The sequence below is a fragment of the Mauremys reevesii genome, linkage group 2, assembly GCF_016161935.1.
Source record: "Mauremys reevesii isolate NIE-2019 linkage group 2, ASM1616193v1, whole genome shotgun sequence".
Lineage (NCBI taxonomy): Eukaryota > Metazoa > Chordata > Testudines > Geoemydidae > Mauremys > Mauremys reevesii.
In genome coordinates, this window is record NC_052624.1 from 260,092,572 (window position 1) to 260,116,409 (window position 23,838).

General features: G+C 44.1%; 1 long non-coding RNA gene across 2 annotated transcripts in view; it reads left to right on the forward strand.

Moving 5' to 3' along the window:
• LOC120399034 overlaps positions 1 to 10,771 on the forward strand; it is a 70,112-nt gene extending 59,341 nt beyond the window's left edge. For both annotated transcript variants that reach the window (XR_005594892.1, XR_005594893.1), the window contains exon 5: positions 10,315 to 10,771. This is a non-coding gene — a long non-coding RNA (uncharacterized LOC120399034). The remainder of the gene's footprint in view (positions 1 to 10,314) is intronic.
• Positions 10,772 to 23,838: the final 13,067 nt, after the last annotated feature.

A 23,838-nucleotide genomic window follows, 5' to 3' on the forward strand; every position in this document is an offset into this window, starting at 1 on the left:
ACTGGGCAGGAGCAGGCTGGTTATTAATAAAGAGAGGAAGCTTGTAGTAGAAAAGGGCTGCAAGGAGTCTGCAGTCATTGTCTCTGGGAAAAGGGGTAGGCGTGAGGAGGAAACTCAGTGGGGAGAATAAGCCCTGGGATCCTAGCTCTGAAAGAAGGGTCAACCTAGAGAAGTTGTGGGGAAGAAAGCCTGAGAGAGGCTGGGTAGGAAGAAGTCCAGGAAAACAGCAGCAAGGGGTGGACCTGTGCAAACCTTGGCTTCTAGTTATAGGGTCCCTGGGCTGGAACCCAGTGTGGAGGGATGGCCTGGGTTGAACTTTGTTACCCAAAAAGGGACGGATGCAGTGGTGAGCTGGAGCCAGTTCGGACGTTGATATTGTGACCTGGCTGGAACGCCAAGTTAGAGAAGAGTCACTACCAGAGGGAACTGGGCCAGAGTGAAATACAGCTGCCATGCCTGGCCATAAGAAGATGCTCCTGGGGTGAATGAAACCCTTTACAATCTTGCTCTCAACTTGACTTTTATCATGCTGACTGCTACATGGATAACTTGGACCTGGGTGGTAGGGTTTTTGTTTGTTTGTTTGTTTTTCCCCTCATATCTGCAGGAAACCAGTGTCAGTGGTTTTAGAGAACCTGCATCACCAGAGTTCAACCGACAATATAGGTGCCAAGATTTTGTTGTTGCTTTGTCTCTTTCTAAGGGGGACATAACCAACCCCAGTTGAAGACAAAGCCAGGGACCTGCTGGAGGGAAATTTTAAACAATAAAGTAGGAAACTGTTAACAGCCTCAGCCCTGAAGCTGAGAATCCAAGGCAGAGACTGCAGGAAAACTTACTGTAATTCACCCCCAGAAAAGCAAGAGTCTGAGAGCTAAATTGGGTCTAAGTCTTGGAGATAGTGCTGAGCTTTAGGTAAGACAATATGTATACAAGCATTTTGCTGTTTTAACCCTTTTCTCTGATTGTTATGGTCCTATGGATAGATAAATACTTTATTTTGAAAAACCTGTCTGGTATCACTGCATTTTCCTACTAATCATAACTTGCAAAGGGAAGTTCTTCTCTAGTGGCCTCAACCTTGATGAGGAAAAACAGTTGGTGAACAAGCCTGCTGTAACCTGGAGACCCAGTCTAAAAGTGGGGTGAATGGCAGGATTCCACTCTGAGAGACATGCACGCCCTGTGCCTCTCATTTGGATGAGGTGACCATGGAGAGACTGGAGAGGGTTCAAAGATACAGCTCACCCTGGACTATGACAGATATACTATTCTGTGCATTGGAGAGCTTTAGAAATTGCCAAAGGAAGGTAAATTTCAAGTTAGTATGTAAATAGCATCCATGCATCTGAAGAAGTAGGTTTTTTACCCATGAAAGCTTATTCCTAAATAAATCTGTTAGTCTTTAAGGTGAAACTGGACTCCTCGTTGTTTTTATTTAAGTAGAAGTTGCAGACTCGCTACAGCATGGGGTGTTGCTGGCATATCCTTCACCTACCTGTGTACACAGACAATATCTTAACTCATCCTGGATTTTTTTTTAAAAAGCTAGCTAAGTGTGGGTGCAGACAGTACTCATGGTATTAATTTCCCACTCTAAGGCAAGCAGATCACACGAGGGACTTGCTTTGTGGGTGGCCCTGAGGTGAATCAATGATGCTAACATCCTCACATCATCCATCATCTCTCTCCATCTCATCCACTCCATCCCCTCCTACTCAGACCCTGCCATCCTCATAGCCACCTCTAATCTTATATACCATTTTTTTCCACTTTTATAGTCTCTTATCCAGTCCCCCCCTCTCCCCTGGTTTTTTAACCCCTCCACAACAGCTCTCCCAAGGTAAGTTCCACCTTGTTGAAGAAGAAGAACTTCCTTTTATTTTTTTTTTTTATTTTTTTTTAATTTCATTTATTTCCCCTAGTTCTTCTAATAACTTTAAATAATTATTTTTTTTTCTCTTCTTTTACTGTCTATCTTCTACTACTTTTTCTCCTCATCTTCCCCTCTTCTCCTCTCCTTCTCTTCTCTTAATCTCTCCTCTCTTTCCTCCTCTCTTCCTTTAATCTTTCTCTTTCTTCCTTCTCTTTTTTCTTCTCTTTTTTTTCTTTTTTTTCTCTACTTTTTTTTGCTAGAATCTCTTTTTCTTTTTTCTTTGAGACATCCATACACAGTATTCGGGATGTAAGCGTACATATGATTTATATAATATTAATAATATATTCTCTATCCCCTTTCTCTATCCCCTTTCTTATTTTTTTTTTTGCTGTTCATTTTTTTTGCTTCTGAACACTATCCACAATACTCTCAGAGAAACTTTCCTATCTTTCTCCTTGACTTTTTCCTGACTCTGTTGTCATGTTGTATGTATTTTTTTTTTGTGTATGTTTTTTTTTTTTTACATTTTGTTTTCATTTACACATTTATCCACATTAAATTTCATTTGCCATTTTGTTGCCCAATCACTTTTTTTAGTTTTTTTTTTTGTTTTTCTTTCTCTTCTGCCTTCTGAAGTACTTTAGAATCAGTTTAAGCATCTCTGTTTTGCTGTTTACCTCACTTCTCCCTTTCTCCAGATCATTTATGAATAATGAATAAGTCCTAGGACCTTGGACTGAGGGAACACCACCTACCTCTCCCCTCATTTTCTTTCCATTATTCCTTACCATTTACCCCCCTTTCCCATTCCCCCTTAACCAACATCCTTATCCCTACCTTCCCTTTTCCTTTCCTTCTTGACCTTAATTTTTGAGACCCTCCCTTACCTTTAGGACCAAATCTAAGGAGGAAATCTAATCTAACTATGTCTGTCCTACTGTTTCTTGTGTTCTATGTTGACCTCTAATAGATTAGTAAGAGATTAGATTTCCCTTTACAGAATTTACAGATGTGAAACCATGTAGTTTATGTTTTTTTATTTTTTATGTTTATGACAATTTTTTTTAATTTTTCTATTTTTTTTTTAATTTGCCTTTATTTGACACGTTAGACTTAGACTTTATAACCCAGGATCAATCACAGAGATTTTTTTAGCTAACTTTATATATTGGTTACATTAGCTAACTTCCAGTCAGCCGAGGTTACAAAGGTTGGACAGGTGTTTTACCTTTTTGGTTTTTTCACATTTCATTTTTCTGAAGTTCTTCTGGTCTGGGTGACTTGTTATCCTGGTGACTTGAGTGTTAATGTTGAGTCCAATTATTCTGTTTCCAATCCTCTTGACACTTCAATCTGTGTCAGTTTTCTCACCTTTGTCACCTACAAAAGCCAGCCCAATCTTCAGGGGGAATCCCTATGAAGTCAAGAAGAAAGAATGAAATCCAGAATCCAATTTGTTTTTTAGCAATGACTTTATCTTCTTCATTTTTTCTTTTGTTTTTTCATTCATCACAAGGCCCCACTGGTTGTTCCTTGCTCTGATGTACTAAAAAAACATTTTGTTTTTTTTTTGGTTTTTTTTTTTGGCGCTTCAAACTCCTCTCTTTTTTTCTTTTCTTTATTACTCTCTTGCTAACTTGCAGTGTGTGTGTGCTCCTTTCTATTTGCCTCACTGGGATTTGACTTCCACTTTTTAAAGGAAGTCTTTTTATCTCTCACTGCTTCTTTTACATGGTTGTTAAGCCACGGTGGCTCTTTGTTATAGTGAACGCTCAAACTCAGCCTTTCTTTGGCTTCCAGTGTAAGACAGCCTAATGGGTGAGCATGGTAGAGAGTTCTCTCCTCCTAGCGATTTTTGTGGGTCTTCTGTTCCTAGTCCTAGTCCTAGTCCTCGGCAAGCTCATTCTCCTTTCTCCCTGCTGGTTCTGGCTGCTGGTTGGTATTGGGTTGCCTTCAGTAATCATTCTCTTTTATGACAAGCTAGATGTGGAGGAACACTTTCATGAAGCTAGGTGCTTCTGATCTGCTTGGGATCAGAGCAGATTAATAGCAAAATGGAGATTTTCTTCTTTTCTCCAGAGAGCAACTCAGGGGCTGCAACTTTGTCTGCTGGTACAAGCCAACACTCTTGTTCCCTCAAAACCAATGTTGGGTTGGGTAGGGATCACATGTTTAGGGACTTGTGCTGGCTATTCTCATTTTGATGGTATGTTGACCTGTCAGTCAAGCCCCTGGTCCTATAACTCCTCCTCTCCTTCTCTGTCCCAGCCCTCTGCTGGTCTGAGTCTCAAGAACAGGCTATGAAGGCAATGTCAGTCTCCCATTCTCTGCCATTTTATATCTAAGGTACTTATATGCCCTCCTTTACCATAGTATCTGAATGCTTCATAACCTTTAACATATTCATCCTTACAATGCCCTTTTGAGGTAGAGAAATGCATTGTATCCATTGTAAAGTTAGGCTCTCTGTGCCTGTTATCTAAGTGACTTGCCCAGCATCACAGAGGAAGCCTATTCTTCCAAGGCCTAAGATAGTCTGGTGCTTAGGGCACTATCTGGGAAACTACTGCCTGTAAGCCCCGAAAATAGCAGGGGTGGTTCATTTTGTTATGTTAACAGAGTAATATTTCTGTTTATTATTATTATGTATTTACAAGGCATGTATGGCTACATATACATAGAATAACTATTTACATTTCTGTGGAACAGTCAGCTTTATTTTATAGGACTCCCACTGAAATATAAGATTTAAATGATAATCTTATATAGTCTATCAACTCTGATGTGATGGATCAATAGACCCAATGCCAATAATATATGTAAGAGTATTGAGACCTCAGTGAGTGCCTGTCACTTTCCCTTCAAAATTATTCATGCTAAATTGACTTTAATCAAATCTAAATAAAAAGTGTAACACAGGCTATATTTGTCAGTCCACATTTCCTTGTGAGACCAAGACCATGACTGAATTTATAACTGGCAAGGTAATGAGGCAAAACATGCTGTAAAAAATCAAGGGAATAAGTGTGTAAAGTACATCATTTTGGCAAAATATATAGCACTGAAATATATTTTTCTTAGCTTTAGGGTTCTGGTAAGGCACATTTAACCTGGTTTATTAAAATCAAATAACTACACAAAAATTCCTGCACCAGATCTTTGAACTTTAATAGTTGAAAAATCAGAATAATCATAAATAATAAATAATTATTTGCAGTTCAAGATTGGATTTCCCTGGCACATACTGGTATTAGAATATCTATGCAAAGCCATAACTACATAGTGAAATAGCAATTTCCTTGGAACAGTGACATCTAAGAACTAGCGTATCCCTAACGGTTTAGAGAGGAAGAAAGCTCTCGGGTTCTCCTTGCAGGATTTCCTCCAAATTCTTCCATCGGGGGACAAGGTTTGCCCATCTGAAAAATAAGCTCCATTGGCTGCTCAAAATTTGTATGGATCAACAGCCCTTTATGTAGGCACCAACCCATCCAGATGGAGCCCTTGAGCCTCACCAAAAGCTCTGCAGCCTCTTGCCCGCCTCAGGTTCAATGTCAGCGCAGCTCCCTTTGAGTCACACTGCTAGGGTGGATCATAGCTGAGAATACCAAATTCAGGACAAACTGCTGAGAAACAGGGCAAAAGCACCCCAAACTGGTGGTTATTCTGTCATTAGATTATACCAAGCCAGTAACAAAAGTAAACTTCTGTCTTACCACATTGGTTAACAAGAAGTCAAGAATGCCGTTTCCTTAGGCATTCCAGCCCTTGTTTCACTACTCAGACACTGCACTCTATGATGAGTGGCTACTGAAAACCAATTTACCGGTAACCAAATATAGGGTCTTTCTAATCTCAAGAGACTAGCCATTTAGCCAGATCAATATATAATTCAGATTTTACCCAATAGTCATGCTGATGCCAATCTTTAAGTAACTAAAACCTAAAAGTTTAATAATAAAAGAAAGAATAAGAGAGATAATGGTTACTAGATCATATACATGCAAATAATTGCAAAATTCTTATATTTAGGTTTGTAGCAGTGATGGAACAGACTGCTATCTTATAAAGTCTCTCTGGTAACTTACAAAAGATTGGAAAGTCCTCAGTCCATAGTTCAAAATGCTCCTTTTTGTTGTAAATCCACAGTCCAGAGAGTCAGGGCAGGAAACAAGCAAAATGTAGATATCTCAGGGATCTTTTATATCATTTGCCATGTGCCTAGAAATTTACTGTCTAAAACAAAGCTCACAGCCCAGTTAGTGGAAAGTTACTGGCACAAGATGGAGGCCAGGGTCACATGAGCATATCACATGTCCTTACATGGCTTGATGACTCACAGGGGTAGCCATTGCCCATATTCTTGCAGAGGCATCTAGAGGAAGGTTTACTGGGCCGGATGAGTTTATTATGTGGTCCTTAATAGGCTATCAGCACATAGATGTCTAACCTGGAAGTAAATCTTATCTGGTGGCTGTTACCCAGGAATACAATACATGTAAAATAGCAGTGCAGGGCCAATATTCATAAGTTCAAATACAAAGATGAATATGTAACCCTTCTGCCAGTAGCTGTGGACAGCGAGAGGGGCTGGGCTCAGTATCTAGGGGGTTCTTTTCAACAATATAACCAAAACCAGCTCTAGCCCCAACCCAGTAACTCGGGAAAATTTCACGCTATCCTCTGGGCGCCTCTAAAAGGCAATTCTTCCCCTCTCGCAAGCACAGAGTCTGAGGTAGAAAGAGTTTAATAAAAGTAATCCAGCATTACCATGACCATATTTCACTACCCCTGGATTCAGTACTAACACAATTTGTGACCTCACACCAGCCAAGTTGATTACAATGAGTAAATCACCGATCCATCAGCTGAATATCTAGCAAATCTAAGGAAAACAGGAGCAAACTGTATTTACACAGGTAGGGTCAGGGTCCCTTCAGGCTTTGATGGAGAGTTTGAGAGCATGATGTGCTGGTGCTCTTTCCCCTCTCCTAATTAGCTGTCAGGGAAGCATTCATTCAGACCCCACGTACATATATAAACAGGATAATCATAATAGCAAATCATAGCTTTTCCACTGACACCTTACATGATATACAATTGCAACAAATCTTGTGTAAAGTATAACAGTGGTAATATCAATTATATAAATGGTCACATTCAGTCATACAGCACCACATAGGGATTCCAGAGTCTGCATCTGCCCTTATAATGTTCCCTTTAAGGAAGATATCAGTGTGTGGAGGGGAGGCATATGCCAATTAATACAGCCTCGAGCCATCTTAACTTTCATAGCGTGGTGGTGGGAGGACAAAGTACATTTCTCTAGACCCATCATGCCTGGATGCTGGATCTCCCACGTATGCTCATGTTATATATTATTAAATATTCTAAATGATACTGCTTCCTCTTGGGAATATGCAAAGTTTATTATGTTTCGAATGTCCTAGCCTTTTGTGTGGCCTCTGGTTCAAAATCACTGAAAGGGTCAATGCAAAATATATTTATAGATGCTCTGAAACTTTACTTGGAGAGTTTAAACTAACTCCACCAATTTGTCATCATTTAAATGGTTAGGCAATGACTCATCAATGGAAAAAATAATGTGGTTTTATTCCCCTCAAATAAACACAAATAATAATTAAAATCAGAGGCAATCTGTCTTTTATAACCTGTAGATGTCAATGAAAAGATCTTAGCTTCCAATTTGGACTGTTCAATATTCTCAGTAATTTTCTCCCTTGCCCTCTTGCAGCATCCTGCTGTGTTTCTGCCACCCTAAAATTATACAGAAAACACTCTATAATTCTAATCATACAAATGATTTTAAAGACACAGATAAAGAGCTCAGATACAAGGCATTTTAGAGTACCATAACATAAAATTACCATAATGTAAGAACCTTAAATTGTTACCAAAGAGTATACTTTCATTAAAGCAAAATATAACCTACTCTGTTGTGCCATCTAGTGATAGTGAGGGCCTGTCTACATTGAGTCTTAGTTCTCACTAGCTGGGGTATAAAGTCTAATGCACTGCTGTGTTTTGACAATTAATGGCCCACATAGACCTTTCTGGCATGCACTAAAAGTTCCCTAATGAAGGTTAACATATCCTTCATTATGCATAGTCTACTAAGGACCATTGCGCTAGCCAGAGTGACCATGTTTGATGGTGTCACACCAGACCTTGTTTAGGGAGGTTCCAAGATCTGGCTCAATCTTGTGAATCTACTATTCTCTGGGGTGGCCCTATGGGCGGCCACAGGTAGGGTCAGGGTCCCTTCAGGCTTTGATGGAGAGTTTGAGAGCATGGTGTGCTGAGGTGTTTTTGTCTATTCTGGTGACATCACTAAAGAGCATGCAATGCCACTTATGAATATAGTACTGTTTATTTGAAAGGAATTACATAAACACACACTAGTGAACTTTTAGTGCACACCATCTACATCAACGTTGGCCAGTTAGTGCGCACCATACTGGCATGCATTAGAGTTTACATCCCAAATAGTTTAGACTAGGAGCCATGTAGACAAGCCCTAAGAAGTGTGATCTTAGAACTAGGCTTCTTGAGCCTTCTCAATTACTCTGCTATAATATGCTCACTTTATAATGCAAGTAAACCAACGCCATTTTGTGCTTGAAAGTAATAACTGTCAGAAAGATGTGACTGACCACAAATTGCAGGCTAAAAGAATCCTTTATGTGCACTGACCCTGACGGGGAACAGTGCAAAGGTGGACTGTTCTAGGAGGATGTAATGAGAAGGTGCTCTGCCTCAAAATAAGACATAAGAATGGCCATACTGGGTCAGACTAAAGGTCCTTCGACCCCAGTATCCTGTCTGCCAACAGTGGCCAATGCCAGGTGCCCCAGAGGGAATGAACCTAACAGGTAATGATCAAGTGATCTCTCTCCTGCCATCTATATCCACCCTCTGACAAACAGAGGCTAGGGATACCATTCCTTACTCATCCTGGCTAATACCCATTAATGAACTTAACCTCCATGAATTTATCTAGTTCAAAATACCACACAGTGCTTTCCAACATAAAAGGAAGCCACCTGCTACTGCACTCCTTCAGTGTTTACAGTTTATAGGCCTGAATGTATCTCTAAACACCCTAAATGGCCAACACGGGACACAGTGTGGAAACAATAGATTTTAATGCCCTTTTCCACTACTTGTAAAGTGAAGACAAATTTCACAGACTTGATTTAAAGTGAATAATTAACTGAATTTACTATAATTTATAAAATAATTTACATTGTCTCTTTATTTGTTCTCTCCTATCCCTGTACTTCTATATTGTCCTTCATTTTTTTTCTAAAGTTATACTTCACTTAAATTCCTGTTCCTTCATCCTTTTGATCTCTTTGCTATTATAGATTTTTCTTCTCCTGAGGTTGTTTCCTCTGGAGTTTTTCTCTCTTTTGCTCTAGTGTCTTCCTCCTTTTATTTTTTTAAATGTTATCACTTAATGTATTTCATTATCTGTTTACATGCAGAAAAATCTTAATTTGTGTACCAGAATTTTTGTGCTGTATTTGAGACACCCAGTGTGAAAACCCTGCTTTACTAAAGTCAGTGGGAGTTTGGCCACTGAATGTAATGGAATTAGGATTTCAACCCACTTTTTACAGGATCCAAAGGTCTACAGCTTCTATTGTCAAAATGAAGTCAAAGTCAGTGAAAACATCTGAAAATGCTAGTCTTTTTTCCTCTTTACTTAATAACATTTTCCCCCTCTTCCCTCTGCTCCAGTAAATCTCATTCTGTGCTTTCTTCTGAGACTCATCAGTGCTTAGGGATGAGCTTTTGAGCTATATCCATTTTTAACATTAGGCTCTGCTGAAATGGGGTTAGGAATTCTGTTAGGAAACAATTATGCATTCACCTACAGATCCCCCAGACAGAGTTCAGTTATTTTTGTCCATCTTTTTACATAGTAGATTAATGTAAACCACAGTTTTAAATATGTTTTCCGTTTGTACTTTTTAGTTATTTTCCAAAGAGAGATTCATTCTCACTCGTTCATATAGACATTCAGCCTCCATTTGGAGATTGCCAGTCCTGGATCTCTGGACTGAGCCTTTATGGGGTCCTACCCTATGGATTATAATAATAATGGGCACCAGAGCCCTTTGACACCATTTCCCAGCATGACTGGTGTCAGGGGTGGGGACACAACAGACTACGGAGACTACTATTGGGGCCAACAGGGTGGCTTCTGCCTGAGGTGATCAGCACAAGCAGTTTGCTGGGCAAATGCTGAGCCAAGGCTGCTCAACTCCTCTGTGGGAGAGCACAGCCTGATTCAGAGACAAAAACTGTTTTAATTTCAATTTTGAGCACTGAGTTTGGGAGTTGAGAGAAGCAAAATAGCTCAAGGAGTCTCTGATTAACCCCCCTCCCGTCTTCTCCTTTTCCCATAGAGCTCTTTCAACTGCTGTGGGATCTAGTGTGTGGATCAGTCAGCTCTGGCCCTCCAGCTTTCAGAGTAGCAGAGATCTGATCTGATGGCATCTCCAGTCCAGCTGAGACCTCCACAGGATGTCAGACCAGGGAGCCAGGAGAGTGCCCTGCCGCACCAGTGACAAAGCCTCAGCAAGGGAACCCCCTCATGTTCTTTAAGCCAGCCAACATCCACAGTGTTACAGCACTCATCTATTGACTCATGCGCAGCACGCTATCTGCCTGGGAAGGTGCCAGGGAAAAGACTTGGTGTTGGGAACAGTTGAGTGTTAGGAGGTGGGGAATATGATGATATTTTAGTACTTATTAATTAACCTTACAATTTTCTTCTCTAGATCCTATTTTCCTTCTCCAAATAAAGCTCCCCCTTTGCTAACTCTTGATAGGTGCGTCATTTTTTCGTTGGGATTTATGTTGATATATTTTATTGTTACATGTATGCTGGGTTTTTAATACTCCTTGCAAGTAGTGGTAGTATTATTCATTTTCAAAAGTGACAGCACCACTTGTGGCCTGGGTACAGTGAGGAACCACCTTGGGTGGAGGCACCAGACATCACAAAAAAAGAACCCAGGACCCAACCCATGCATGGAGAGGGAAGAAGCATTTCCAAGTAGCAAACTGCAAGGAGGGCTTGAGCCACAACTCAGGAAAAGCAGCAAAGAGTCTTGTGGCACCTTATAGACTAACAGATGTTTTGGAGCATGAGCTTTCATGGGTGAATACCCACTTCGTCATCCAACGAAGTGGGTATTCACCCACGAAAGCTCATCTTGTTTTTGTTGAACTGATGCAAAGTATTTTGTTTCAAATCAATTTAATAAAATATTCAACTGCATTTCCATAAGGGAGAGGTTTAGTCTGGCCAGGGAGCCTGGCACATTGGAGAGAATGGGGGCAACAAGCTTCCAAACGACAATTCCCATGAGGCAATGTGCCATCAGGAAAAAATGCAATTTAATGTTGAACTGACTCAAAACAAAATTTTTTGGGTCAGATCAACAAACCAAGAATAATTGTTTTCCATTTGAGGAATGGTTATAAAGTATGCCCTGAAAAATTAGTTAAAGATGTTTTTCTCCTAATTCTGTGTATTAAAAAAGCATATTTTAACTCACTACAATTTTATGAGGTGGCTTCATTGGTGCTGCATGTTTTATTTAATTAAATGATTTGAATAGATTATAGCACAGATTGTCATGAATCCAAATTTAATTTTTCAAAAGGTTTATTTTTAAAAAGAAAAAACTTACAATATAAAATTTAAAAAAAGATATATTAAAGAAATCCAAAGAAAAGTCCTTGATTTTTATCCACACTGTCTTGTTCAGAGCTATCCACATGGCCCCCTTGTTTGCAAGCCACTCCTGCGTATCTGTCTGTTGCTGCTTTCATTTTCCCCCTTGCCAGGAACAGGGTGTTTCCCAGCCTAGCTTTCATCCTTTCAGTGCTATCTCCTAAACTGGCACTCTCTCTCAACAGCCAACTCCCCGGCTGCTGTTTCTGACCTACCCTTCCTACTCAGGTAGCCTCCAGCACCTACCTGCACCTGACTTCTTCTGACCTCTGGCAATACTTCCCTTGTCTGTGCGGGAGGGATTATGGAGCTTTCTATTGGCTGCATATTGCACTAAAGATTAACACAGTTCCCATAGATGAGCCAGCAGCAGTCTGTAATGGCCACTCATCATTGGCAAGGGAGTAGGGCCTGCTGCCTTTGCCTATCCCTGGGCTGCCCATATGCAGCCCCAGTACCTTCGTAGGCTTTCAACAAGGCCTGCAGCCTGGAGGTTTACCAAGATGGAGCTCCCCAGCTTCCTTTGCCCTTCCCCAGCACTGCTCCATTGCAAGTACCTTGCTCCCAGGCAACTAGCCCTGCCCACTCCAAGGCTAGAGTGAGACTCCCCCAGCCCTCTTATCAGGGCCAGCTGGGCTCTGATTGAGCTGGCCACACCTGTGGTCAGCTACTCCTCAGTTGTTCTCACTCCTTTTATCCCAGCCATAGGCCTCTCCAAGGCTGTTTTCAACCCCTGTTCTGTGGGAGTGAGGCAGCCACCCTGTGATAGGGTAAGGTCAGTCCACTCAGGCTACCCTGCTGGCTGGAGCTCTCCCTCCCTTCCTGGGCTGCTGCTTCTGCTGGCTGGTGTTCCCCCTCCCTGGACTACAGGTGCTGTTGCTGCTGAATGTGGGAGGTGGGGGCTTGCTGCCCCCCCTCACCTCTGGAGGGAGAAGCATGGGCCCCACCACCACCTAGGGGTCCCTCCTGCCTGGCCGACTGACTGCTGCTCACTGCTGCTGCATCGGAGCTGCTGCCACCATTGAGGAGGAAGAAGAGGATTCCTACCAAGGGACATTGTAGAGGGGCTTTGTTTACAAACTGAGTGACTCTTAACATCTCTGCTCCTGGGGTGGTGGTGACACCTGTTGCTGTTGCGGGGAGCATGGAGGATAGAGGTGGAGCCCTCCCCCTCGCCTAGCTGCTCCTCACCTGCCACCACCCCTGATGCCACCCCCTCCATCACCCTGTGTGCCACCTGGACCTGCTTTTTGCCCCTTGATGGGGATGTTTGTTTCCCCCCCCTCTTTTTACCACCTGGGACTGTTTGCAGCAGTGAGCAGAAGGACTGAGTTACACATGCACACGTGGGCACACATACCTCCCCACCTTGCACTTACCCTTCCCTCCCAGCTGCACTTGGCTGGTGGGGCCCCCTCCCTGCTGTGCCCCCTGGGCCACCTGTGTCAGTTTGCCCCGTTCCCCTTGCAGCGTGCCCTGCCCGCCACCTGCTTTGACCCTCTAGGGGTTTCCCTTTCTGTTGGTTTTCCTGCCCCATCCTAGCCCTTCAGTGTCTGTTACCTGCCCCACCCCAAACTTTGGGATCTGGTTTAGTTGCCTGCCCCGCCCTTCCCCTGTGATTTGCCTGGCCCTTTCTTTTTCCTCTGCCCTCCCTTGTCCCCCTCCCCCCAGTTTGGTCCTTCTTACCTGTGTACCCACGTCCCCTCCATAAGTGCTTGTGCCCCCTTTTAGTTGCCCCACACACATGGTTTGCAGCCTCCCCACTGATATTGTAGTCCCTCCCCTTCCCTGTGCCCCCTTCTTTCACCCCTGCATACCCCACTGCTGGTGCCCTCCTCCCCTGCCTGCAGCCTAGCAGGGAAGAGCGGTTGCTTCTTCCATTTCCCCTGGTTCCCCCCGTAGTTCCCAGTCCACTGGTGCCCTCCTTCCCTGTACACAGCTTAGCAAGGAGGAGTGCTTAGCCCCATTCCCTCTCCCCCATCCCCTCTGCCCCTCCTGCTGGACCTTCTTCCCTTGCGTGTTGCCTAGCGGGGAGGAGTGGCTGCCCATTGCCTGACCCGCATATTGGGGCCTCCTCTTGCCACTATGGAGGAGGACTCTGCTCCTGCACCTGTCCCAGCCCCTGCTTTGACTCCCACTCCTCCCTCTCCCCCGATGACTGTGTGGTTCCCCCCCTTGCCACCGCCCCTGCCCTCCACAGCGGCTGGCCTCTTGGTCACCACTAGCCTCGACTTTGCCGCTGCCATGGCCGCCCCTTCCACTGGCAAAAAGGGGCAGGGGAATAAAAAGGGCAAAGGCCCTGCCTGGAAACAGAAACCTCCCGCCAGTGGGGCCACCCTCCCTGCCGCGGCCCTGACACCTGCTGCGGCCCTTCCTTCCCCTGCCGTTCCTTCCACCAGCTCTGGGGGCATTCCACCCCCACCGCCGGTACCATCCCTGGTGGCCAGGGCCCCTTCCCCTCGATGACCAGGAGGCACGGCGTCCGCTGCCTCCTGGTGCCCGCCTTGCCCCACGTCGAAATGTACGTGCAGGCGTGGGCGAGGGTGGTGGGGCCATTGTACAGGAAGGTCGTATTCTTCCTGGCGTCGGAGGCCGCAGTGTGGGAGGTGGTCTAGAAGGGCCTGGCGGTGGGGGGGGGGTGTTTGTTTCCTTGGAACCCCTGGAGGAACTGGGCGTAGGGGTGGTGTTAACCTCCATCCTGCCCTTCCTTCCTAAAGCTGCCCTGTTGCCTTCCCTCTCCACCCTGGGGAAGCCCATTTCCATCTTTAGCCCTCTCCCGCTGGACTGTAAGGACCCCACCCTCCATCACATCCTGTCCTTCCGCCAGCAGGTCCAGATCCAACTACAGCCGGATCACCACCTGGTAACTGTGACGACCTCTCTCAGTTTGGAGAGGCCAGGGAGGCCTATTGGCATTTTAACAACAGCTTGCTGGAGGACGTGGGCTTCGTGGCGTCCTGCCAGGAGTTCTGGCCGGCCTCGTGGGGGCAGCAGCGTGCCTCTCCCTCGGCAAGGCAGCGGTGGGATGTGGGGAAGGTGCACGCACGGCTCTTCTGCTGCGACTACTCCCGAGGCGCCAGCCGGCGGAGAGATGTGGTGATAGGGCAGTTGGAGCGGGAGGTCTTACAGCTAGAGAGGCATCTGGCCTCCAGCCCCAAGGACCCACTCCTCTGCGCAGCATACCAGGAGAAGTGGGAGGAGCTCCGGGCCCTGAAGGGCCATTGGGCCTGGGGTGCCTTCGTTCGATCCCACATCCATCTCCTTTGGGAGATGGATCACGGCTCCCGCTTCTTCTATGCCCTGGAGAAAAAGAGGGGGCCCAAAAAGCAAGTCACCTGCCTCCTGGCGGGGGACGGCATCCCTCTCACAGATCTGGGCCTGGATCCGACCGACGTCGAAGCCTGCAGGATGCTCTGGACCGAACTCCTTATGGTCAGCGCGGGTGACCGAGACCGGCTGGAGCTGCCAATCTCTCTGACCAAGATCTTGGAAGTCCTCTGTCTTATGCCCACCAACAAATCCCCGGGCATGGATGGGCTGACCGTGGAGTTCCACCGCATGTTCTGGGATGTCCTCGACCTGGACCTCATCACCATCTGGGGCAAGTCCTTGCACAGCGGGGTCCTCCCTCTCTCTCATGCAAGCGAGCCGTGCTTGCCTTATTGCTGAAGGAGGACCTCCTCAACCTATGGAACTGGTGTCCCGTCTCGCTCCTCAGCACAGACTATAAGGTCGTAGCGAAGGCCATCTCGCTGTGGCTGGGATCCATGCTGGCAGACATGGTCCATCCTGACCAGACCTACACTGTCCCGGGCCAGACCATATTCCATAACTTGTATTTGGTCCAGCACCTCTTAAAGCTGAGGCGAAGGGATGGTCTGTCGTTCACCCTCCTGTCCCTGGACCAGGAGAAGACATTCAACAGGATGGACCATAGGTATCTCCTGGGCACTCTGTGGGCGTTCAGCTTCAGGCCCCAGTTTGTGGGCTTTCTCCTGGTGCTGTACGCTGATGCAGAGTGTCTGGTCAGGCTCAGCTGGACCCTGACCGAGCCGGTCAGCTTTGGGTGGAGAGTACGGCAGGGGTGCCCCCTCTCAGGTCAGCTGTATGCTCTGGCGATCGAGTCCTTCCTCTGTCTCCTCCGCCAGAGGTTGGTGGGGTTGGTGCTTTGGGAGCCGGAGCTGCAGCTGGTCCTGTCAGCATAAGCCGACAACGTGCTCCTCGCGGTCCAGGACCCAGGCGACCTGGTGTGGGTGAAGGCCTGCCAGGCCATTTACTCGGCGGCCTCCTCCGCCCGGGTCAACTGGGTCAAGAGCTCTGGCCTGGTGATTGGGGACAGGTGGCAAGTGAGCTCCCTCCCACCCGCGCTTGAAGCCATCTAGTGGAGCGTGGGTCCGCTGCTCTATCTTGGTGTTTATCTATCTGCCACATATCCTTCTCTGCCAGAGAACTGGCAGGATTTGGAGGCCAGGGTGGGTGACCGGCTGCGGAGATGGACAGGACTTCTCCGGTGTCTCTCCCTGTGAGGGAGGGCGCTGGTGCTGAACCAGCTAGTCCTGTCCATGCTCTGGCACCGGCTCAACACCCTGAGCCCGGCCCCAGGGATCCTGGCCAGGCTCCACAGGATGGCCCTGGAGTTCTTCTGTCCGGGGCTGCATTGGGTCTCTGCAGGGGTTTTTAGTCTTCCCATGGAAGAGGGAGGGCAGGGCCTGGTCTGCCTTCACAGCCAGGTCCATGTCTTCTGCCTCCAGGCCCTGCAGAGACTCCTTTACGGCGCAGGTAGTCCAGCGTGGAGCACGTTGGTGCACACCTTCCTCCGTCACCTCTGAGGGCTCTGATATGACCGGCAGCTCTTTTTTCTCCACCCAGGGAGTCTTCTGCGAGACCTTTCAGAGCTGCTGGTCTTCTACCCAGACCTCCTCCAGACCTGGAAGCTCTTTTCAGCGACCAAGTCCTTTGTGGCTACCGAGGGGGCAGACCGCCTCATGGAGCCCCTGCTACACAACCCCGATCTACGTGTGCAGGTGGCGGAGTCTCCCTCGATGCGCCGGAGGTTGGTCCTAGCAGAAACCACTAGAGTTGGAGACTTCCTCTTGTTGAGGTTCTGGCTGCACTTTTCCCTGCACCTGTTCCTTTTTGCACACCCCATCAATGGCCCCATGAAGTCGCAAGACCTCCTCGTCCACCTCCTCCTGGCCCTCGCCAAACTCTCCATCTACACTACCAGGAGGAGGATGCTGGACGAGGGGTGCTCTGCAACTGTAGGGCCTATTTCCATTCCTCTCTAGTTTCATGCATCCGGGCAGAGTTCCACTGGGCAGTGTCCACTGGCTCCCTCGACTCCTTTGAGGAGCAGTGGGTGCTGTCCGGGGTTCTCTGCTCGGTGTCCCCATCCGGTACCCTCGTTTTGAACCATTTGTTGTTCCCCATACTCATATGGTCCCTGGGTCCAGTGGTCCCTCCCCTTAGGCTGGGGGAGGGGCCTTTAGATGTGGGTGGGCACAAGCCCACCCACCTCCTGAGTTTTCCAATAAGGCTACAGGGCTATTCAACTCACCTGGAAAAGAAAATATAAAAGAGCAAAGAGGCTGCCCTAGACCCAAAGTCAGAATGGTTCCTTCCAAATGTCTTTTACTTATTTGCCTACTCCTTTTCTTAACTCTTTTCTGGTCCTATGGGGCATTTTCCTAGCTTCATGAGCTTCTTATAGCTTTTTGAGGTAATGTTCTCTAAACACAAATGTTCTGTACAGCAGGATTCCCTTGTTTTCATTTTATAAGCCCCATTCTTCTTCCTGTTTTACCTCCTATAGGCTCACTGCTAAGTACTGAATATTCTTCCACCTCTGTCCATTACTAATTTACAGTATCATTTTACTAAAAGGTGGAAGGAATGTAAACAAAACAGGGAAAGAAAAGGTTAAAGAATATTTAGATAAGTTAGATGTATTCCAGTTGGCAGGGCCTTATGAAATTCATCCTATGGTACTTCAGGAACTAGCTGAAGCAATCTCAGAATTATTCAAGATTACCTTTGAGAACTTGGAGGGTGGATGACATCCCAGAGGATTGAAGAAGGATAAACATAGTACCTATTTTTAAAAAGGGAACAAAGAGGATGTGAGATATTTGAGACCAGTCTTCTTAACTTCAATACCTGGAAATGTACTGGAACAAATTATTGAACAATTCATTTGTAAGCACCTATAGGGACTATATGTTTATAAGAAATAGGAATATATAATTAAGAATAAGAATGAATCATAACAAACCACCCTACTTTCCTTCTTGATCTGGTTATTGGCCTAAAGGATAGAGAGGAAGCAGTAGACATGATACATCTTGATTTTAATAAGGCTTTTGACATAACATTCTCATAAACAAACTAGGGAAATGAGGTCTAGATGAAATTACTATAAGATGGGTGCACAAGGGGTTGAAAGACTGTACTCAAAGAACAGTTATCAATAGTTTGTTGTCAAACTGAAAGGACGTATCTAGTGGGGTCCTGCAGATGTCAGTCCTGGGTCCAGTACTATTCAATATTTTCACTAATGATTTGCATAAGAGAGTGTAGAGTATGTTTATAAAATTTACAGATGACACCAAACTCAGAGGGGTTGCAAGAACTTTGGAGGACAGGATTTGAATTCAAATGACCTTGACAAATTGGAGAATGGGTCTGAATTCAACAACATGAAATTCAATAAAGACAAGTACAAAAGACTTAGGAGGGAAAAATGAAATGTGCAAATACAAATTAGGGAATAACTGGCTAGGTGGCAGTACTTCTGAAAATGATCTGGGGGTTATAGTGAATCACAAATTGAATATGAGTCAATGAGATGCAGTTGCAAAAAAAGGCATATATCTTTCTGGGGCATGTTAACAAGTGTGTTGTATGTAAGACACAGGAGGTTATTTTCCTGTTCTAAACCACACTTTAGGAAAAATGTGGAAAAATTGGAGGTAATTCAGAAGTGAGCAACCAAAAATGATAAAAGATTTAGAAAACCTGACTATGAGGAAAGGTTAAAAAAACTGGCCATGTTTATTTTTGAGAAAAGAGAGAAGGGGAGCTGATAACAGTCTTCAAATATGTTAAAGGTTACTATAAAGAGGACTTTGATCAATTGTTCTCCATGTCCATTGAAAGTAGGACAGAAGTAATGGGTTTATTCTGCAGCAAGGCGATATTAGTGTAAATACGCAAAAGGGACTTGACTTGGTTGGGGATATATGATGTGTTCAGGATGAATAAATTGTCAGTTTTCTATGGAGATGAGGTAGCCACTCCCTCCGAGAAAGTGAAAGGAGGTTGAGGCTGCTCCCCTCAGAGGGAGAAGAAGTGACAGTTGGAGACGAGGGAGCAGTTGAGTGTCAGAGACAGGTAGGGTGAGTCTAAAAGAGAGTGACAGAAAGAAACAAAGAGGCTGTGATTAAATGGAAAGAACAGGGTGAAGAGAGAGGACAGCCGGGGGAAACCAGGACTGAGAGAAACCTAAAGTGGAGAGGTTGAGATTGAGCAGGACAGACAGATATACAGAAGAGGGTCCCTTCAGTTTAAAGTTGGCTGGTCAAGTCAGTCCATGTTTGATGGCATGTTCCTGAGCATCAGCTCTTGTTTATTCCTGACCATTGGTTCCAGTCATTCCCTATCATTGATTCATGCCACCCTGGAGATCTGGAACAGGAGAACCCAAAGTCCTTCAGATCCCATGGGTCTGTGCACCCCTGCAAGCAAGCACCACTGAAGTTGAGTCCACGGCTTCAGGAAGTCATGAGAGGCACTTGAGCCTTAATGACTGACTTCAGGGTTAATACCCAGTGAGACATTTGGGGAAAGGGGAACCTTGAATCAAAATAATAAATACATAATAATGAATAACCTATAAGATAGAAGTTTTTGCACACAGAGATACATATAGATATATTTCTTTATTTAGACGGTTATATTTAGTTAAGTGCACTGAGTAGTAAATTAGAGTATATATCTATATATATTTGTATTGTTATAATTTTTATATATTTTCATCTACTGTTATTGTAGGTAGGTGGAATCAAGGTCCATTTGTTCCAGTTGAAATAAAATCCCTGTTATGTTATTTTTTGACAACCAGTTTTATCATCTCATCTACCATGAAATAATCTTTTATCACATATATCTTCCCCCGTCCCCACCCCGAGCATCAGGTTCCTAATGAAGTACACCATCCCTCAGATGTATTTCAAATTATAACACAATAAGCCTACTCTGAGAGGTTTGTTTACATTTAGAAAACATTATAACTATACAGGCAGTTAAACACTGGAATAGGCTTCTAAGGAAGTTGTGTAATTCCGATTATTGGGGTTTTTAACAGCAGGTTGGACAAACAACTGCCAGGCATGGTCTAGGTTTACTTAGTCCTGCTTCAACACAGGGGTCTGGACTTGATGAATTCTTGAGGTCCCTTCTAACCCTACATTTCTACAATTCTGTGAATGCCAGAACCGTTCAAAATGCTAAGCACTCTGAAATACCATTGACTTCAATGTGATTTGAGGGCATTCATATCTCACACAAGGCATTCAGCACTTTGCAGCATCCAGCATATATTGAAATTTCATGATTTAGATGAATTGTTTTGATTTTTTTTCACTTTTAATAAGCTAGGTGTGACTTGTGTTAGCAGTCTTGAGAAATGAGAAACAGACTTGAGAAATTAAGGAGCCTTATCTAACTAATTTGGTGTCAGATGAGTTTGCTGTCATCTAATTTGCTGTGCTTGCTTGTCAAAGGCAAAGGCACTTCCCCTGTTAGGATGGATGGTATTGGTCAACTCCAGCGCTTCTAACAAGCACTGGGATTGGAAGGCAAGTGTTGCTGCACTGATCATAAAAGTTAGAACCAAGTGGGAACAGGCCTCTTCCTGCTCCCTCAGGCCATAGAATGACTGAAGGCCTTGGTTACACATTAGAATGATGTGGGCCTGGTGGGACTTTGAATTTATGTGGGCTGGTTAAACCTGAGCAAAGTATGTTTTGGATTTGAGCCTCGAAAGGAGGAAGGTCTGGGGGACAGTTTAAGGCGAATGTTACTTTTCCTCCTTCCAGTGCAGCCTTTAGCAGTTATCCTCTTCAAAAAAATAAAGGCTTAATAAAGTTGTAGCCACTTAGAAAAAAAATCCTAATATTTGTCTCCATCCTTGTTGGCTCACTGTCCTTTGCATAGGATTTCCTATAATTGTAATAATGCAAAAGCATAATAGGGGACCTTGGCAGTCAACAGAAGGAAAAGAAAGAAAGACCATATTGCAGGATAGATAATTTGCAGCTAGGCTCAGTAGCTGAGATTCTGGGAACAGATACCATAATTGTATCCTTGTAACTTTGTGCAAAGTTCATGGTGTTGTAATAATGCTGTTTAACCCACTTTTCAACCATTAGAGGAGCAGGGTGTGGACCAGATATTTGGTTCCAGATAATTACCTTTTGTTCCAGTAGGAAGTGGAGTTAAACGCAGTGATAACTATTATCTGCTTTGAAAGAATTACACAAAGATTTTGTTTTTGCCTTGTTTGTAAGAGTACCTTGTATTTGTAGTCTTATAGTACAAACTGAAAACTATGTTACATTTTAATTGTTTTACACACACCAAATAAGTCATACACAACACTAAATTGGTGAGAAATGTGTGATGTGTGCTTACATGCATGCTTGATAGCCACCTTCTTGATCAACACATCAGGAACTAAATCAAGGACCTTCAGAGCTAAAAGCATGATCTGCCATATCTGAAAATCCATGGGTTTGTGCTCCAAGCTGTAAAAATGCCTCTCTCTCTCTTTTGATTGGCACAGGACTGGTTCGAGCCCCCATCCAGTAACCTGGGAAAATTATACACCACCCCTGGGTGGCTCTGAGAGGCAATACTTCCTCACTTGCAAGCACAGAGTCTGAGCATAGAAAAGAAACATATTATAAAAGGAGGGAAGTAACTTAGCATTAATTTGAGAAAACACCACAAACAGGGTTCATAAACATAAGCCAAGAGAAAAAGACCCACCCCCACATAAGTTGGGCAGTTTCCTTTTCTCCTCAGGTTCTTAAGTCCAGCAACCCAAAAGTTCCTTTCATGTGCCCAATCCTTCTCTGCACCCCACTCACAGTTGCTGTCCTTGGTCAGAGCAGATGCAGAATTCAGAGGTGCATCTGCAGAGTTCACCTCCCACCCCGGGTATAGGAGGGGTAAAGAGGCTCCTTACTCCTCTGCTTGAACACTCACTTGCCACCCCTTTCTGAAGGGCTCTGCTCTGCCCCTCTCTGCCAGCCACCCTGCTGGCTGCTCACCACATCTCTTCTCCACTCTTGTCCACATGTTTGTTGACTCCCTCAAAGAATTCTAGTAGATTGGTGAGGCATGATTTCCCTTTACAAAAGCCGTGTTGACTCTTCCCCAACAAATCATGTTCATTTATCTATCTGATAATTCTGTTCTTTACTATAGTTAAAACCAATTGGCCTGGTATTAAATTTAGGCTTACTGGCCTTTAATCGGCCAGGATCACCTCTGGAGCCTTTTCTAAAAAAATGGTATCACATTAGCTATCCTCCAGTCATCTAGTACAGAAGCTGATTTAAGTGATAGGTTACATACCTCATTTAGTAGTTCTGAACTCTCATATATGAGTTATTTCAGAACTCTTGGGTGAATACCATCTGCTCCTGGTGACTTATTACAGTTTAATTTATCAATTTGTTCCTAAACCTCCGTATTAACACCTCAATATGGGACATTTTCTCAGATTTGTCACCTAAAAAAGAATGGCTCAACTGTGAGAATCTCTCTCACATCTTCAGTGAAGACCGAGGCAAAGAATTCATTTAGCTTCTCTGCAATGGCCTTATCTTCCTTGAGTGATCCTTTATCTCCATGATTAACCTGTGGTCCCACTCACCGTTTGGCAGGCTTCCTGTTTCTGATGTACTGAACTTTCTTTTGCTGTTAGCTTTTGAGTCTTTGGTTATTTTGCTCTTTAAATTCTTTTTTTGGTTTGCCTTATTATGTTTTTATACTTGATTTTCCAGAGTTGATGTGCCTTTCTATTTTCCTCAGTAAACTTTGGCTTCCAATTTTTAAAGGATGCCTTTTTGCCTCAAACTGCTTCTTTTACGTTGTTGTTTAACACTGGTGGCACTGTTTTGGTCCTCTTGCTAAGTTTTTAAATTTGGGGTACATATTTAATTTCTGCCTCTGTTATGGTGTTCCATGTAGCTTGCAGGCATTTCACTTTTGTGACAGTACCTTTTAATTTCTGTTTAACTAGCTTCCTCATTTTTGTGTAGTTCCCCTTTCTGAAGTTAAATGCTATTATGGTTTTTGCCCCCCATCAATGATGTTAAATTTAATTATATTATGGTCACTATTACCTAGAAGTTCAGGTATATTCACCTCTTGGACCAGATCCTGAACTCTATTTAGGACTAAGTCAAGAATTGCCTCTCCCTTCGTGGGTTCCAGGACTAGCTGCACCAAGAAGCAGTCATTTATAGTGTCAAGAAATTTCAACTCTTCATCCCATCTTGAGGTGGCATGTACCCAGGCAATATGGGGATAGTTGAAATCCCTCATTATTGTAGAGTTTTCTATTGTTATAATCTCTCTAATGTCCTGGAGCATTTCACAATCACTATCACCATCCTAGTTAGATGGTTGGTAGTATATTCCTACTGTTATACTCTTATTATTCAAACAAGGAATGTCTATCCATAGTTATTCTATGGTATAGTTTGATTTATTTAAGATTTGTCTTATATTTGACTCTATGCTTTTTTTTTTTTACCTATAGCGCCACTCCCTCACAGGCACGACCTACTCTGTCATCCCTATATATTTTGTACCCCGGTATTACCATGTACCATTGATTATCATCATTACACCAAGTTTATGTGATGCCTATTATATCAATATCCTCATTTAATACCAGGCATTCAAGTTCACCCATCTTAGTATTTGAACTTCTACCAACTGTATAGAAGCACTTACAAAATTTGCTTTTTGGCTTTTTAACTGTCTGCCATTATGTGATGTAATTGAATGGGACTCTTTTTCATTTGACTGTTTCTCTTCAATTCTTACCTGTACTTTATCAGCTTCTATCCTCTCCTCCCTACTAGCATGTAGAGAATAGCCATTAATAGATCCT